A 16034-nucleotide genomic window follows, 5' to 3' on the forward strand; every position below is an offset into this window, starting at 1 on the left:
AGCGCCCCGCGACCGGAAGTGCCCCAAAACACAACGTGAACACATCCCATTTTTTGACAGAAAACAGAGGTGTTTTTTGCAAAGTGCCTACCTTTAGATTTTGGCCTCTAGCTCAGCCAGCACCTAGGGAAACCTATCAAACCTGTGCATTTTTGAAAACTAGAGACCTAGGGGAATCCAAGATGGGGTGACTTGTGGGGCTCTGACCAGGTTCTGTTACCCAGAATCCTTTGCAAACCTAAAAATTTGGCTAAAAAAACACGTTTTGCTCACAGTTCGGTGAAAGAGAGTTCTGGAATCTGAGAGGAGACACAAATTTCCTTCCACTCAGCGTTCCCCCAAGTCTTCCGATAAAAATGATACCTCACTTGTGTGGGTAGGCCTAGCGCCCGCAACCGGAAATGCCCCAAAACACAACGTGGACACATCCCATTTTTTGACAGAAAACAGAGGTGTTTTTTGCAAAGTGCCTACCTTTAGATTTTGGCCTCTAGCTCAGCCAGCACCTAGGGAAACCTATCAAACCTCTGTATTTTTGAAAACTAGAGACCTAGGGGAATCCAAGATGGGGTGACTTGTGGGGCTCTGACCAGGTTCTGTTACCCCAAATCCTTTGCAAACCTCAAAATGTGGCTAAAAAAACAAGTTTTCATCACATTTTGGTGACACAGAGAGTTCTGGAATCTGAGGAGCCACAAATTTCCTTCCACCCAGCGTTCCCCCAAGTCTCCCAAGAAAAATGAGACCTCACTTGTGTGCGTAGGCCTAGCGCCCACGACAGGAAATGCCCCAAAACACAACGTGGACACATCCCATTTTTTGACAGAAAACAGAGGTGTTTTTGCAAAGTTCCTACCTGTAGATTTTGGCGTCTAGCTCAGCCAGCACCTAGGCAAACCTACCAAACCTGTACATTTTTGAAAACTAGAGACCTAGGGGAATCCAAGATGGGGTGACTTGTGGGGCTCTGACCAGGTTCTGTTACCCAGAATCCTTTGCAAACCTCAAAATCTGGCTAAAAAAACAAATTTTCCACACATTTCGGTGACAGAGAGTTCTGGAATCTGAGAGGAGACACAAATTTACTTCCACTCAGCGTTCCCCCAAGTCTCCCAATAAAAATGATACCTAACTTGTGTGGGTAGGCCTAGCGCCCACAACAGGAAATGCCCCAAAACACAACGTGGACACATCCCATTTTTTGACAGAAAGCAGAGGTGTTTTTTGCAAAGTGCCTACCTTTAGATTTTGGCCTCTAGCTCAGCCAGCACCTAGGGAAACCCATCAAACCTGTGCATTTATGAAACCTAGAGACCTAGGGGAATCCAAGATGGGGTGACTTGTGGGGCTCTGACCAGGTTCTGTTACCCAGAATCCTTTGCAAACCTCAAAATTTGGCTAAAAAAAACACGTTTTCCTCACAATTTGGTGACAGAAAGTTCTGGAATCTGAGAGGAGCCACAAATTTCCTTCCACCCAGCGTTCCCCCAAGTCTTCCGATAAAAATGAGACATCACTTGTGTGGGTAGGCCTAGCGCCCGCGACAGGAAATGCCCCAAAACACAACGTGGACACATCCCATTTTTTGACAGAAAGCAGAGGTGTTTTTTGCAAAGTGCCTACCTGTAGATTTTGGCCTCTAGCTCAGCCGGCACCTAGGCAAACCTACCAAACCTGTGCATTTTTGAAAACTATAGACCTAGGGGAATCCAAGATGGGGTGACTTGTGGGGCTCTGACCAGGTTCTGTTACCCAGAATCCTTTGCAAACCTCAAAATCTGGCTAAAAAAACACATTTTCCTCACGTTTCGGTGACAGAGAGTTCTGGAATCTGGGAGGAGCCACAAATTTCCATCCACCCAGCGTTCCCCCAAGTCTCCTGATAAAAATGAGACCTCACTTGTGTGGGTAGGCCTAGCGCCCGCGACCGGAAATGCCCCAAAACACAACATTGACACATCCCATTTTTTTTACAGAAACAGAGGTGTTTTTTGCAAAGTGCCTACCTGTAGATTTTGGCCTCTAGCTCAGCCGGCACCTAGGCAAACCTACCAAACCTGTACATTTTTGAAAACTAGAGACCTAGGGGAATCCAAGATGGGGTGACTTGTGGGGCTCTGACCAGGTTCTCTTACCCAGAATCCTTTGCAAACCTCAAAATTTGGCTAAAAATAACCCGTTTTCCTCACATTTTAGTGACAGAAAGTTCTGGAATCTGAGAGGAGCCACAAATTTCCTTTCACCCAGCGTTCCCCCAAGTCTCCCAATAAAAATGATACCTCACTTGTGTGGGTAGGCCTAGCGCCCGCGACAGGAACTGCCCCAAAACACAACGTGGACACATCCTATTTTTTGACAGAAAACGGAGGTGTTTTTTGCAAAGTGCCTACCTGTAGATTTTGGCCTCTAGCTCAGCCAGCACCTAGGGAAACCTATCAAACCTGTGCATTTTTGAAAACTAGAGACCTAGGGGAATCCAAGATGGGGTGACTTGTGGGGCTCTGACCAGGTTCTGTTACCCAGAATCCTTTGCAAACCTAAACATTTGGCTAAAAAAACACGTTTTCCTCACAGTTCGGTGAAAGAGAGTTCTGGAATCTGAGAGGAGACACAAATTTCCTTCCACTCAGCGTTCCCCTAAGTCGTCCGATAAAAATGATACCTCACTTGAGTGGGTAGGCCTAGCGCCCCGCGACCGGAAGTGCCCCAAAACACAACGTGAACACATCCCATTTTTTGACAGAAAACAGAGGTGTTTTTTGCAAAGTGCCTACCTTTAGATTTTGGCCTCTAGCTCAGCCAGCACCTAGGGAAACCTATCAAACCTGTGCATTTTTGAAAACTAGAGACCTAGGGCAATCCAAGATGGGGTGACTTGTGGGGCTCTGACCAGGTTCTGTTACCCAGAATCCTTTGCAAACCTAAAAATTTGGCTAAAAAAACACGTTTTGCTCACAGTTCGGTGAAAGAGAGTTCTGGAATCTGAGAGGAGACACAAATTTCCTTCCACTCAGCGTTCCCCCAAGTCTTCCGATAAAAATGATACCTCACTTGTGTGGGTAGGCCTAGCGCCCGCAACCGGAAATGCCCCAAAACACAACGTGGACACATCCCATTTTTTGACAGAAAACAGAGGTGTTTTTTGCAAAGTGCCTACCTTTAGATTTTGGCCTCTAGCTCAGCCAGCACCTAGGGAAACCTATCAAACCTCTGTATTTTTGAAAACTAGAGACCTAGGGGAATCCAAGATGGGGTGACTTGTGGGGCTCTGACCAGGTTCTGTTACCCCAAATCCTTTGCAAACCTCAAAATGTGGCTAAAAAAACAAGTTTTCATCACATTTTGGTGACACAGAGAGTTCTGGAATCTGAGGAGCCACAAATTTCCTTCCACCCAGCGTTCCCCCAAGTCTCCCAAGAAAAATGAGACCTCACTTGTGTGCGTAGGCCTAGCGCCCGCGACAGGAAATGCCCCAAAACACAACGTGGACACATCCCATTTTTTGACAGAAAACAGAGGTGTTTTTGCAAAGTTCCTACCTGTAGATTTTGGCCTCTAGCTCAGCCAGCACCTAGGCAAACCTACCAAACCTGTACATTTTTGAAAACTAGAGACCTAGGGGAATCCAAGATGGGGTGACTTGTGGGGCTCTGACCAGGTTCTGTTACCCAGAATCCTTTGCAAACCTCAAAATCTGGCTAAAAAAACAAATTTTCCACACATTTCGGTGACAGAGAGTTCTGGAATCTGAGAGGAGACACAAATTTACTTCCACTCAGCGTTCCCCCAAGTCTCCCAATAAAAATGATACCTAACTTGTGTGGGTAGGCCTAGCGCCCACAACAGGAAATGCCCCAAAACACAACGTGGACACATCCCATTTTTTGACAGAAAGCAGAGGTGTTTTTTGCAAAGTGCCTACCTTTAGATTTTGGCCTCTAGCTCAGCCAGCACCTAGGGAAACCCATCAAACCTGTGCATTTATGAAACCTAGAGACCTAGGGGAATCCAAGATGGGGTGACTTGTGGGGCTCTGACCAGGTTCTGTTACCCAGAATCCTTTGCAAACCTCAAAATTTGGCTAAAAAAAACACGTTTTCCTCACAATTTGGTGACAGAAAGTTCTGGAATCTGAGAGGAGCCACAAATTTCCTTCCACCCAGCGTTCCCCCAAGTCTTCCGATAAAAATGAGACATCACTTGTGTGGGTAGGCCTAGCGCCCGCGACAGGAAATGCCCCAAAACACAACGTGGACACATCCCATTTTTTGACAGAAAGCAGAGGTGTTTTTTGCAAAGTGCCTACCTGTAGATTTTGGCCTCTAGCTCAGCCGGCACCTAGGCAAACCTACCAAACCTGTGCATTTTTGAAAACTATAGACCTAGGGGAATCCAAGATGGGGTGACTTGTGGGGCTCTGACCAGGTTCTGTTACCCAGAATCCTTTGCAAACCTCAAAATCTGGCTAAAAAAACACATTTTCCTCACATTTCGGTGACAGAGAGTTCTGGAATCTGGGAGGAGCCACAAATTTCCATCCACCCAGCGTTCCCCCAAGTCTCCCGATAAAAATGAGACCTCACTTGTGTGGGTAGGCCTAGCGCCCGCGACCGGAAATGCCCCAAAACACAACATTGACACATCCCATTTTTTTTTACAGAAACAGAGGTGTTTTTTGCAAAGTGCCTACCTGTAGATTTTGGCCTCTAGCTCAGCCGGCACCTAGGCAAACCTACCAAACCTGTACATTTTTGAAAACTAGAGACCTAGGGGAATCCAAGATGGGGTGACTTGTGGGGCTCTGACCAGGTTCTCTTACCCAGAATCCTTTGCAAACCTCAAAATTTGGCTAAAAATAACCCGTTTTCCTCACATTTTGGTGACAGAAAGTTCTGGAATCTGAGAGGAGCCACAAATTTCCTTTCACCCAGCGTTCCCCCAAGTCTCCCAATAAAAATGATACCTCACTTGTGTGGGTAGGCCTAGCGCCCGCGACAGGAACTGCCCCAAAACACAACGTGGACACATCCCATTTTTTGACAGAAAACGGAGGTGTTTTTTGCAAAGTGCCTACCTGTAGATTTTGGCCTCTAGCTCAGCCAGCACCTAGGGAAACCTATCAAACCTGTGCATTTTTGAAAACTAGAGACCTAGGGGAATCCAAGATGGGGTGACTTGTGGGGCTCTGACCAGGTTCTGTTACCCAGAATCCTTTGCAAACCTAAACATTTGGCTAAAAAAACACGTTTTCCTCACAGTTCGGTGAAAGAGAGTTCTGGAATCTGAGAGGAGACACAAATTTCCTTCCACTCAGCGTTCCCCTAAGTCGTCCGATAAAAATGATACCTCACTTGAGTGGGTAGGCCTAGCGCCCCGCGACCGGAAGTGCCCCAAAACACAACGTGAACACATCCCATTTTTTGACAGAAAACAGAGGTGTTTTTTGCAAAGTGCCTACCTTTAGATTTTGGCCTCTAGCTCAGCCAGCACCTAGGGAAACCTATCAAAACTGTGCATTTTTGAAAACTAGAGACCTAGGGGAATCCAAGATGGGGTGACTTGTGGGGCTCTGACCAGATTCTGTTACCCAGAATCCTTTGCAAACCTAAAAATTTGGCTAAAAATACACGTTTTCCTCACAGTTCGGTGAAAGAGAGTTCTGGAATCTGAGAGGAGACACAAATTTCCTTCCACTCAGCGTTCCCCCAAGTCTTCCGATAAAAATGATACCTCACTTGTGTGGGTAGGCCTAGCGCCCGCAACCGGAAATGCCCCAAAACACAACGTGGACACATCCCATTTTTTGACAGAAAACAGAGGTGTTTTTTGCAAAGTGCCTACCTTTAGATTTTGGCCTCTAGCTCAGCCAGCACCTATGGAAACCTATCAAACCTGTACATTTTTGAAAACTAGAGACCTAGGGGAATCCAAGATGGGGTGACTTGTGGGGCTCTGACCAGGTTCTGTTACCCCGAATCCTTTGCAAACCTCAAAATGTGGCTAAAAAAACAAGTTTTCATCACATTTTGGTGACACAGAGAGTTCTGGAATCTGAGGAGCCACAAATTTCCTTCCACCCAGTGTTCCCCCAAGTCTCCCAAGAAAAATGAGATCTCACCTGTGTGGGTAGGCCTAGCGCCCGCGACAGGAAATGCCCCAAAACACAACGTGGACACATCCCATTTTTTGACAGAAAACAGAGGCGTTTTTTGCAAAGTGCCTACCTGTAGATTTTGGCCTCTAGCTCAGCCAGCACCTAGGCAAACCTACCAAACCTGTGCATTTTTGAAAACTAGAGACTTAGGGGAATCCAAGATGGGGTGACTTGTGGGGCTCTGACCAGGTTCTGTTACCCAGAATACTTTGCAAACCTCAAAATTTGGCTAAAAAAACACGTTTTGATCACATTTCGGTGACAGAGAGTTCTGGAATCTGAGAGGAGCCACAAATTTCCTTCCACCCAGCGTTCCCCCAAGTCTCCCAATAAAAATGAGACCTCACTTGTGTGCGAACGCCTAGCACCTGCGACCGGAAATGCCCCAAAACACAATGTGGACACATCCCATTTTTTGACAGAAAACAGAGGTGTTTTTTGCAAAGTGCCTACCTTTAGATTTTGGCCTCTAGCTCAGCCAGCACCTAGGGAAACCCATCAAACCTGTGCATTTATGAAAACTAGAGACCTGGGGGAATCCAAGATGGGGTGACTTGTGGGGCTCTACCAGGTTCTCTTACCCAGAATCCTTAGCAAACCTCAAAATTTGGCTAAAAAAAACACGTTTTCCTCACATTTTGGTGACAGAAAGTTCTGGAATCTGAGAGGAGCCACAAATTTCCTTCCACCCAGCGTTCCCCCAAGTCTCCCAATAAAAATGAGACCTCACTTGTGTGGGTAGGCCTAGCGCCTGCGACTGGAAATGCCCCAAAACACAACGTGGACACATCCCATTTTTTGACAGAAAACAGAGGTGTTTTTTGCAAAGTCCTTACCTTTAGATTTTGGCCTCTAGCTCAGCCAGCACCTAGGGAAACCCATCAAACCTGTGCATTTATGAAAACTAGAGACCTAGGGGAATCCAAGATGGGGTGACTTGTGGGGCTCTGACCAGGTTCTCTTACCCAGAATCCTTTGCAAACCTCAAAATTTGGCTAAAAAAACACGTTTTCCTCACATTTTGGTGACAGAAAGTTCTGGAATCTGAGAGGAGCCACAAATTTCCTTCCACCCAGCGTTCCTCCAAGTCTCCCAATAAAAATGAGACCTCACTTGTGTGGGTAGGCCTAGTGCCCGCGACAGGAAATGACCCAAAACACAACATGGACACATCCCATTTTTTGACAGAAAGCAGAGGTGTTTTTTGCAAAGTGCCTACCTGTAGATTTTGGCCTCTAGCTCAGCCGGCACCTGGGCAAACCTACCAAACCTGTAAATTTTTGACAACTAGAGACCTAGGGGAATTCAAGATGGGGTGACTTGTGGGGCTCTGACCAGGTTCTGTTACCCCGAACCCTTCGCAAACCTCAAAATGTGGCTAAAAAAACAAGTTTTCATCACATTTTGGTGACACAGAGAGTTCTGGAATCTGAGAGGAGCCACAAATTTCCTTCCACCCAGTGTTCCCCCAAGTCTCCCAATAAAAATGAGACCTCACTTGTGTGGGTAGGCCTAGCGCCCGCGACCGGAAATGCCCCAAAACACAACGTGGACACATCCCATTTTTTGACAGAAAACAGAGGTGTTTTTTGCAAAGTGCCTACCTTTAGATTTTGGCCTCTAGCTCAGCCAGCACCTAGGGAAACCCATCAAACCTGTGCATTTATGAAAACTAGAGACCTAGGGGAATCCAAGATGGGGTGACTTGTGGGGCTCTGACCAGGTTCTCTTACCCAGAATCCTTTGCAAACCTCAAAATTTGGCTAAAAAAACCACGTTTTCCTCACATTTTGGTGACAGAAAGTTCTGGAATCTGAGAGGAGCCACAAATTTCCTTCCACCCAGCGTTCCCCAAAGTCTCCCAATAAAAATGAGACCTCACTTGTGTGGGTAGGCCTAGTGCCCGCGACAGGAAATGCCCTAAAACACAACATGGACACATCCCATTTTTTGACAGAAAGCAGAGGTGTTTTTTGCAAAGTGCCTACCTGTAGATTTTGGCCTCTACCTCAGCCGGCACCTAGGCAAACCTACCAAACCTGTACATTTTTGAAAACTAGAGACCTAGGGGAATCCAAGATGGGGTGACTTGTGGGGCTATGACCAGATTCTGTTACCCAGAATCCTTTGCAAACCTCAAAATGTGGCTAAAAAAAGAAGTTTTCCTCACATTTCGGTGACAGAGAGTTCTGGAATCTGAGAGGAGCCACACATTTACTTCCTCCCAGCGTTCCCCCAAGTCTCCTGATAGAAATGATACCTCACTTGTGTGGGTAGGCCTAGCGCCCGCGACAGGAAATGCCCCAAAACACAACGTGGACACATCCCATTTTTTGACAGAAAACCGAGGTGTTTTTTACAAAGTGGCTACCTGTAGATTTTGGCCTCTAGCTCAGCCGGCACCTAGGGAAACTTACCAAACCTGGGCATTTTTGAAAACTAGAGACCTAAGGGAATCCAAGATGGGGTGACTTGTGGGGTTCTGACCAGATTCTGTTACCCAGAATCCTTTGCAAACCTCAAAATTTGGCTAAAAAAACAAATTTTCCTCACATTTCGGTGACAGAGAGTTCTGGAATCTGAGAGGAGCCACACATTTCCTTCCACCCAGCGTTCCCCCAAGTCTCCTGATAAAAATGATACCTCACTTGTGTAGGTAGGCCTAGCGCCCGCGACAGGAAATGCCCCAAAACACAACGTGGACACATCCCATTTTTTGACAGAAAACAGAGGTGTTTTTTACAAAGTGGCTACCTGTAGATTTTGGCCTCTAGCTCAGCCGGCACCTAGGGAAACTTACCAAACCTGGGCATTTTTGAAAACTAGAGACCTAAGGGAATCCAAGATGGGGTGACTTGTGGGGCTCTGACCAGATTCTGTTACCCAGAATCCTTTGCAAACCTCAAAATGTGGCTAAAAAAACAAACTTTCCTCACATTTTGGTGACAGAAAGTTCTGGAATCTGAGAGGAGCCACATATTTCTTTCCACCCAGCGTTCCCCCAAGTCTTCCGATAAAAATGATACCTCACTTCTGTGGGTAGGCCTAGCGCCCGCAACTGGAAATGCCCCAAAACACAACGTGGACACATCCCATTTTTTGACAGAAAACAGAGGTGTTTTTTGCAAAGTGCCTACCTCTAGATTTTGGCCTCTAGCTCAGCCGGCACCTAGGGAAACTTACCAAACCTGTGCAATTTTGAAAACTAGAGACCTAAGGGAATCCAAGATGGGGTGACTTGTGGGGCTCTGACCAGATTCTGTTACCCAGAATCCTTTGCAAACCTCAAAATCTGGCTAAAAAAAACAAATTTTCATCACATTTCGGTGACAGAGAGTTCTGGAATCTGGGAGGAGCCACAAATTTCCTTCCACCCAGCGTTCCCCCAAGTCTCCCGATAAAAATGATACCTCATTTGTGTGGGTAGGCCTAGCGCCCGCGACCGGAAATGCCCCAAAACACAACGTGGACACATCCCATTTTTTGACAGAAAACAGAGGTGTTTTTTGCAAAGTGCCTACCTTTAGATTTTGGCCTCTAGCTCAGCCAGCACCTAGGGAAACCCATCAAACCTGTGCATTTATGAAAACTAGAGACCTAGGGGAATCCAAGATGGGGTGACTTGTGGGGCTCTGACCAGGTTCTCTTACCCAGAATCCTTTGCAAACCTCAAAATTTGGCTAAAAAAAACACGTTTTCCTCACATTTTGGTGACAGAAAGTTCTGGAATCTGAGAGGAGACACAAATTTCCTTCCACTCAGCGTTCCCCCAAGTCTCCCAATAAAAATGAGACCTCACTTGTGTGGGTAGGCCTAGTGCCCGCGACAGGAAATGCCCCAAAACACAACATGGACACATCCCATTTTTTGACAGAAAGCAGAGGTGTTTTTTGCAAAGTGCCTACCTGTAGATTTTGGCCTCTACCTCAGCCGGCACCTAGGCAAACCTACCAAACCTGTACATTTTTGAAAACTAGAGACCTTGGGGAATCCAAGATGGGGTGACTTGTGGGGCTATGACCAGATTCTGTTACCCAGAATCCTTTGCAAACCTCAAAATGTGGCTAAAAAAAGAAGTTTTCCTCACATTTCGGTGACAGAGAGTTCTGGAATCTGAGAGGGTCCACACATTTACTTCCTCCCAGCGTTCCCCCAAGTCTCCTGATAGAAATGATACCTCACTTGTGTGGGTAGGCCTAGCGCCCGCGACAGGAAATGCCCCAAAACACAACGTGGACACATCCCATTTTTTGACAGAAAACCGAGGTGTTTTTTACAAAGTGGCTACCTGTAGATTTTGGCCTCTAGCTCAGCCGGCACCTAGGGAAACTTACCAAACCTGGGCATTTTTGAAAACTAGAGACCTAAGGGAATCCAAGATGGGGTGACTTGTGGGGTTCTGACCAGATTCTGTTACCCAGAATCCTTTGCAAACCTCAAAATTTGGCTAAAAAAACAAATTTTCCTCACATTTCGGTGACAGAGAGTTCTGGAATCTGAGAGGAGCCACACATTTCCTTCCACCCAGCGTTCCCCCAAGTCTCCTGATAAAAATGATACCTCACTTGTGTAGGTAGGCCTAGCGCCCGCGACAGGAAATGCCCCAAAACACAACGTGGACACATCCCATTTTTTGACAGAAAACAGAGGTGTTTTTTACAAAGTGGCTACCTGTAGATTTTGGCCTCTAGCTCAGCCGGCACCTAGGGAAACTTACCAAACCTGGGCATTTTTGAAAACTAGAGACCTAAGGGAATCCAAGATGGGGTGACTTGTGGGGCTCTGACCAGATTCTGTTACCCAGAATCCTTTGCAAACCTCAAAATGTGGCTAAAAAAACAAACTTTCCTCACATTTTGGTGACAGAAAGTTCTGGAATCTGAGAGGAGCCACATATTTCTTTCCACCCAGCGTTCCCCCAAGTCTTCCGATAAAAATGATACCTCACTTCTGTGGGTAGGCCTAGCGCCCGCAACTGGAAATGCCCCAAAACACAACGTGGACACATCCCATTTTTTGACAGAAAACAGAGGTGTTTTTTGCAAAGTGCCTACCTCTAGATTTTGGCCTCTAGCTCAGCCGGCACCTAGGGAAACTTACCAAACCTGTGCAATTTTGAAAACTAGAGACCTAAGGGAATCCAAGATGGGGTGACTTGTGGGGCTCTGACCAGATTCTGTTACCCAGAATCCTTTGCAAACCTCAAAATCTGGCTAAAAAAAACAAATTTTCATCACATTTCGGTGACAGAGAGTTCTGGAATCTGGGAGGAGCCACAAATTTCCTTCCACCCAGCGTTCCCCCAAGTCTCCTGATAAAAATGATACCTCATTTGTGTGGGTAGGCCTAGCGCCCGCGACAGGAAATGCCCCAAAACACAACGTGGACACATCCCATTTTTCTTACAGAAAACAGAGGTGTTTTTTGCAAAGTGCCTACCTGTAGATTTTGGCCTCTAGCTCAGCCTGCACCTAGGAAAACCTACCAAACCTGTGCAATTTTGAAAACTAGAGACCTAGTGGAATCCAAGATGGGGTGACTTGTGGGGCTCTGACCAGGTTCTGTTACCCAGAATCCTTTGCAAACCTCAAACTTGGCTAAAAAAACACGTTTTCCTCACATTTCGGTGAAAGAGAGTTCTGGAATCTGAGAGGAGACACAAATTTCCTTCCACTCAGCGTTCCCCCAAGTCTCCCAATAAAAATGATACCTCACTTGTGTGGGTAGGCCTAGCGCCCGCAACAGGAAATGCCCCAAAACACAACGTGGACACATCCCATTTTTTGACAGAAAGCAGAGGTGTTTTTTGCAAAGTGCCTACCTGTAGATTTTGGCCTCTGGCTCAGCCGGCACCGAGGCAAACCTACCAAACCTGTACATTTTTGAAAACTAGAGACCTAGGGGAATTCAAGATTGGGTGACTTGTGGGGCTCTGACCAGGTTCTGTTACCCTGAATCCTTTGCAAACCTCAAAATGTGGCTAAAAAAACAAGTTTTCATCACATTTTGGTGACACAGAGAGTTCTGGAATCTGAGAGGAGCCACAAATTTCCTTCCACCCAGCGTTCCCCCAAGTCTCCCAATAAAAATGAGACCTCACTTGTGTGGGTAGGCCTAGCGCCCGCGACCGGAAATGCCCCAAAACACAACATGGACACATCCCATTTTTTGACAGAAAACAGAGGTGTTTTTTGCAAAGTGCCTACCTTTAGATTTTGGCCTCTAGCTCAGCCAGCACCTAGGGAAACCCATCAAAGCTGTGCATTTATGAAAACTAGAGACCTAAGGGAATCCAAGATGGGGTGACTTGTGGGGCTCTGACCAGGTTCTCTTACCCAGAATCCTTTGCAAACCTCAAACTTTGGCTAAAAAAACCACGTTTTCCTCACATTTTGGTGACAGAAAGTTCTGGAATCTGAGAGGAGCCACAAATTTCCTTCCACCCAGCGTTCCCACAAGTCTCCCAATAAAAATGAGACCTCACTTGTGTGGGTAGGCCTAGCGCCCGCGACAGGAAATGCCCCAAAACACAACATGGACACATCCCATTTTTTGACAGAAAGCAGAGGTGTTTTTTGCAAAGTGCCTACCTGTAGATTTTGGCCTCTAGCTCAGCCGGCACCTAGGCAAACCTACCAAACTTGTGCAATTTTGAAAACTAGAGACCGAGTGGAATCCAAGATGGGGTGACTTGTGGGGCTCTGACCAGATTCTGTTACCCAGAATCCTATGCAAACCTCAAAATGTGGCTAAAAAAACAAGTTTTCCTCACATTTCGGATGACAGAGAGTTCTGGAATCTGAGAGGAGCCACACATTTCCTTCCACCCAGCGTTCCCCCAAGTCTCCTGATAAAAATGATACCTCACTTGCGTGGGTAGGCCTAGCGCCCGCGACAGGAAATGCCCCAAAACACAACATGGACACATCCCATTTTTTGACAGAAAGCAGAGGTGTTTTTTGCAAAGTGCCTACCTGTAGATTTTGGTCTCTAGCTCAGCCGGCACCTAGGCAAACCTACCAAACCTGTGCAATTTTGAAAACTAGAGACCGAGTGGAATCCATGATGGGGTGACTTGTGGGGTTCTGACCAGATTCTGTTACCCAGAATCCTTTGCAAACCTCAAAATTTGGCTAAAAAAACAATTTTCCTCACATTTCGGTGACAGAGAGTTCTGGAATCTGAGAGGAGCCACACATTTCCTTCCACCCAGCGTTCCCCCAAGTCTCCTGATAAAAATGATACCTCACTTGTGTGGGTAGGCCTAGCTCCCGCGACAGGAAATGCCCCAAAACACAACGTGGACACATCCCATTTTTTGACAGAAAACCGAGGTGTTTTTTACAAAGTGGCTACCTTTAGATTTTGGCCTCTAGCTCAGCCAGCACCTAGGGAAACCCATCAAAGCTGTGCATTTATGAAAACTAGAGACCTAAGGGAATCCAAGATGGGGTGACTTGTGGGGCTCTGACCAGGTTCTCTTACCCAGAATCCTTTGCAAACCTCAAACTTTGGCTAAAAAAACCACGTTTTCCTCACATTTTGGTGACAGAAAGTTCTGGAATCTGAGAGGAGCCACAAATTTCCTTCCACCCAGCGTTCCCACAAGTCTCCCAATAAAAATGAGACCTCACTTGTGTGGGTAGGCCTAGCGCCCGCGACAGGAAATGCCCCAAAACACAACATGGACACATCCCATTTTTTGACAGAAAGCAGAGGTGTTTTTTGCAAAGTGCCTACCTGTAGATTTTGGCCTCTAGCTCAGCCGGCACCTAGGCAAACCTACCAAACTTGTGCAATTTTGAAAACTAGAGACCGAGTGGAATCCAAGATGGGGTGACTTGTGGGGCTCTGACCAGATTCTGTTACCCAGAATCCTATGCAAACCTCAAAATGTGGCTAAAAAAACAAGTTTTCCTCACATTTCGGATGACAGAGAGTTCTGGAATCTGAGAGGAGCCACACATTTCCTTCCACCCAGCGTTCCCCCAAGTCTCCTGATAAAAATGATACCTCACTTGCGTGGGTAGGCCTAGCGCCCGCGACAGGAAATGCCCCAAAACACAACATGGACACATCCCATTTTTTGACAGAAAGCAGAGGTGTTTTTTGCAAAGTGCCTACCTGTAGATTTTGGTCTCTAGCTCAGCCGGCACCTAGGCAAACCTACCAAACCTGTGCAATTTTGAAAACTAGAGACCGAGTGGAATCCATGATGGGGTGACTTGTGGGGTTCTGACCAGATTCTGTTACCCAGAATCCTTTGCAAACCTCAAAATTTGGCTAAAAAAACAATTTTCCTCACATTTCGGTGACAGAGAGTTCTGGAATCTGAGAGGAGCCACACATTTCCTTCCACCCAGCGTTCCCCCAAGTCTCCTGATAAAAATGATACCTCACTTGTGTGGGTAGGCCTAGCTCCCGCGACAGGAAATGCCCCAAAACACAACGTGGACACATCCCATTTTTTGACAGAAAACCGAGGTGTTTTTTACAAAGTGGCTACCTGTAGATTTTGGCCTCTAGCTCAGCCGGCACCTAGGGAAACTTACCAAACCTGGGCATTTTTGAAAACTAGAGACCTAAGGGAATCCAAGATGGGGTGACTTGTGGGGTTCTGACCAGATTCTGTTACCCAGAATCCTTTGCAAACCTCAAAATCTGGCTAAAAAAACAAACTTTCCTAACATTTTGGTGACAGTAAGTTCTGGAATCTGAGAGGAGCCACATATTTCCTTCCACCCAGCGTTCCCCCAAGTCTTCCGATAAAAATGATACCTCACTTCTGTGGGTAGGCCTAGCGCCCGCAACCGGAAATGCCCCAAAACACAACGGGGACACATCCCATTTTTTGACAGAAAACCGAGGTGTTTTTTACAAAGTGGCTACCTGTAGATTTTGGCCTCTAGCTCAGCCGGCACCTAGGGAAACTTACCAAACCTGGGCATTTTTGAAAACTAGAGACCTAAGGGAATCCAAGATGGGGTGACTTGTGGGGCTCTGACCAGATTCTGTTACCCAGAATCCTTTGCAAACCTCAAAATGTGGCTAAAAAAACAAACTTTCCTCACATTTTGGTGACAGAAAGTTCTGGAATCTGAGAGGAGCCACATATTTCCTTCCACCCAGCGGTCCCCCAAGTCTTCCGATAAAAATGATACCTCACTTCTGTGGGTAGGCCTAGCGCCCGCAACCGGAAATGCCCCAAAACACAACGTGGACACATCCCATTTTTTGACAGAAAACAGAGGTGTTTTTTGCAAAGTGCCTACCTTTAGATTTTGGCCTCTAGCTCAGCCAGCACCTAGGGAAACCTATCAAACCTGTGTATTGTTGAAAACTAGGGACCTAGGGGAATCCAAGATGGGTTGACTTGTGGGACTCTGACCAGGTTCTGTTACCCAGAATCCTTTGCAAACCTCAAAATTTGGCTAAAAAAAACCACGTTTTCCTCACATTTTAGTGACAGAAAGTTCTGGAATCTGAGAGGAGCCACACATTTCCTTCCACCCAGCGTTCCCCCAAGTCTCCCAATAATAATGAGACCTCACTTGTGTGGGTAGGCCTAGCGCCCGCAACAGGAAATGCCCCAAAACACAACGTGGACACATCCCATTTTTTGACAGAAAATAGAAGTGTTTTTTACAAAGTGCCTACCTGTAGATTTTGGCCTCTAGCTCAGCCGGCACCTAGGGAAACTTACCAAACCTGTGCAATTTTGAAAACTAGAGACCTAAGGGAATCCAAGATAGGGTGACTTGTGGGGCTCTGACCAGATTCTGTTACCCAGAATCCTTTGCAAACCTCAAAATCTGGCTAAAAAAACAAACTTTCCTCACATTTTGGTGACAGAAAGTTCTGGAATCTGAGAGGAGCCACA

The sequence above is a fragment of the Pleurodeles waltl genome, chromosome 2_2 (genome assembly GCF_031143425.1).
Source record: "Pleurodeles waltl isolate 20211129_DDA chromosome 2_2, aPleWal1.hap1.20221129, whole genome shotgun sequence".
Classification (NCBI taxonomy): Eukaryota; Metazoa; Chordata; class Amphibia; order Caudata; family Salamandridae; genus Pleurodeles; species Pleurodeles waltl.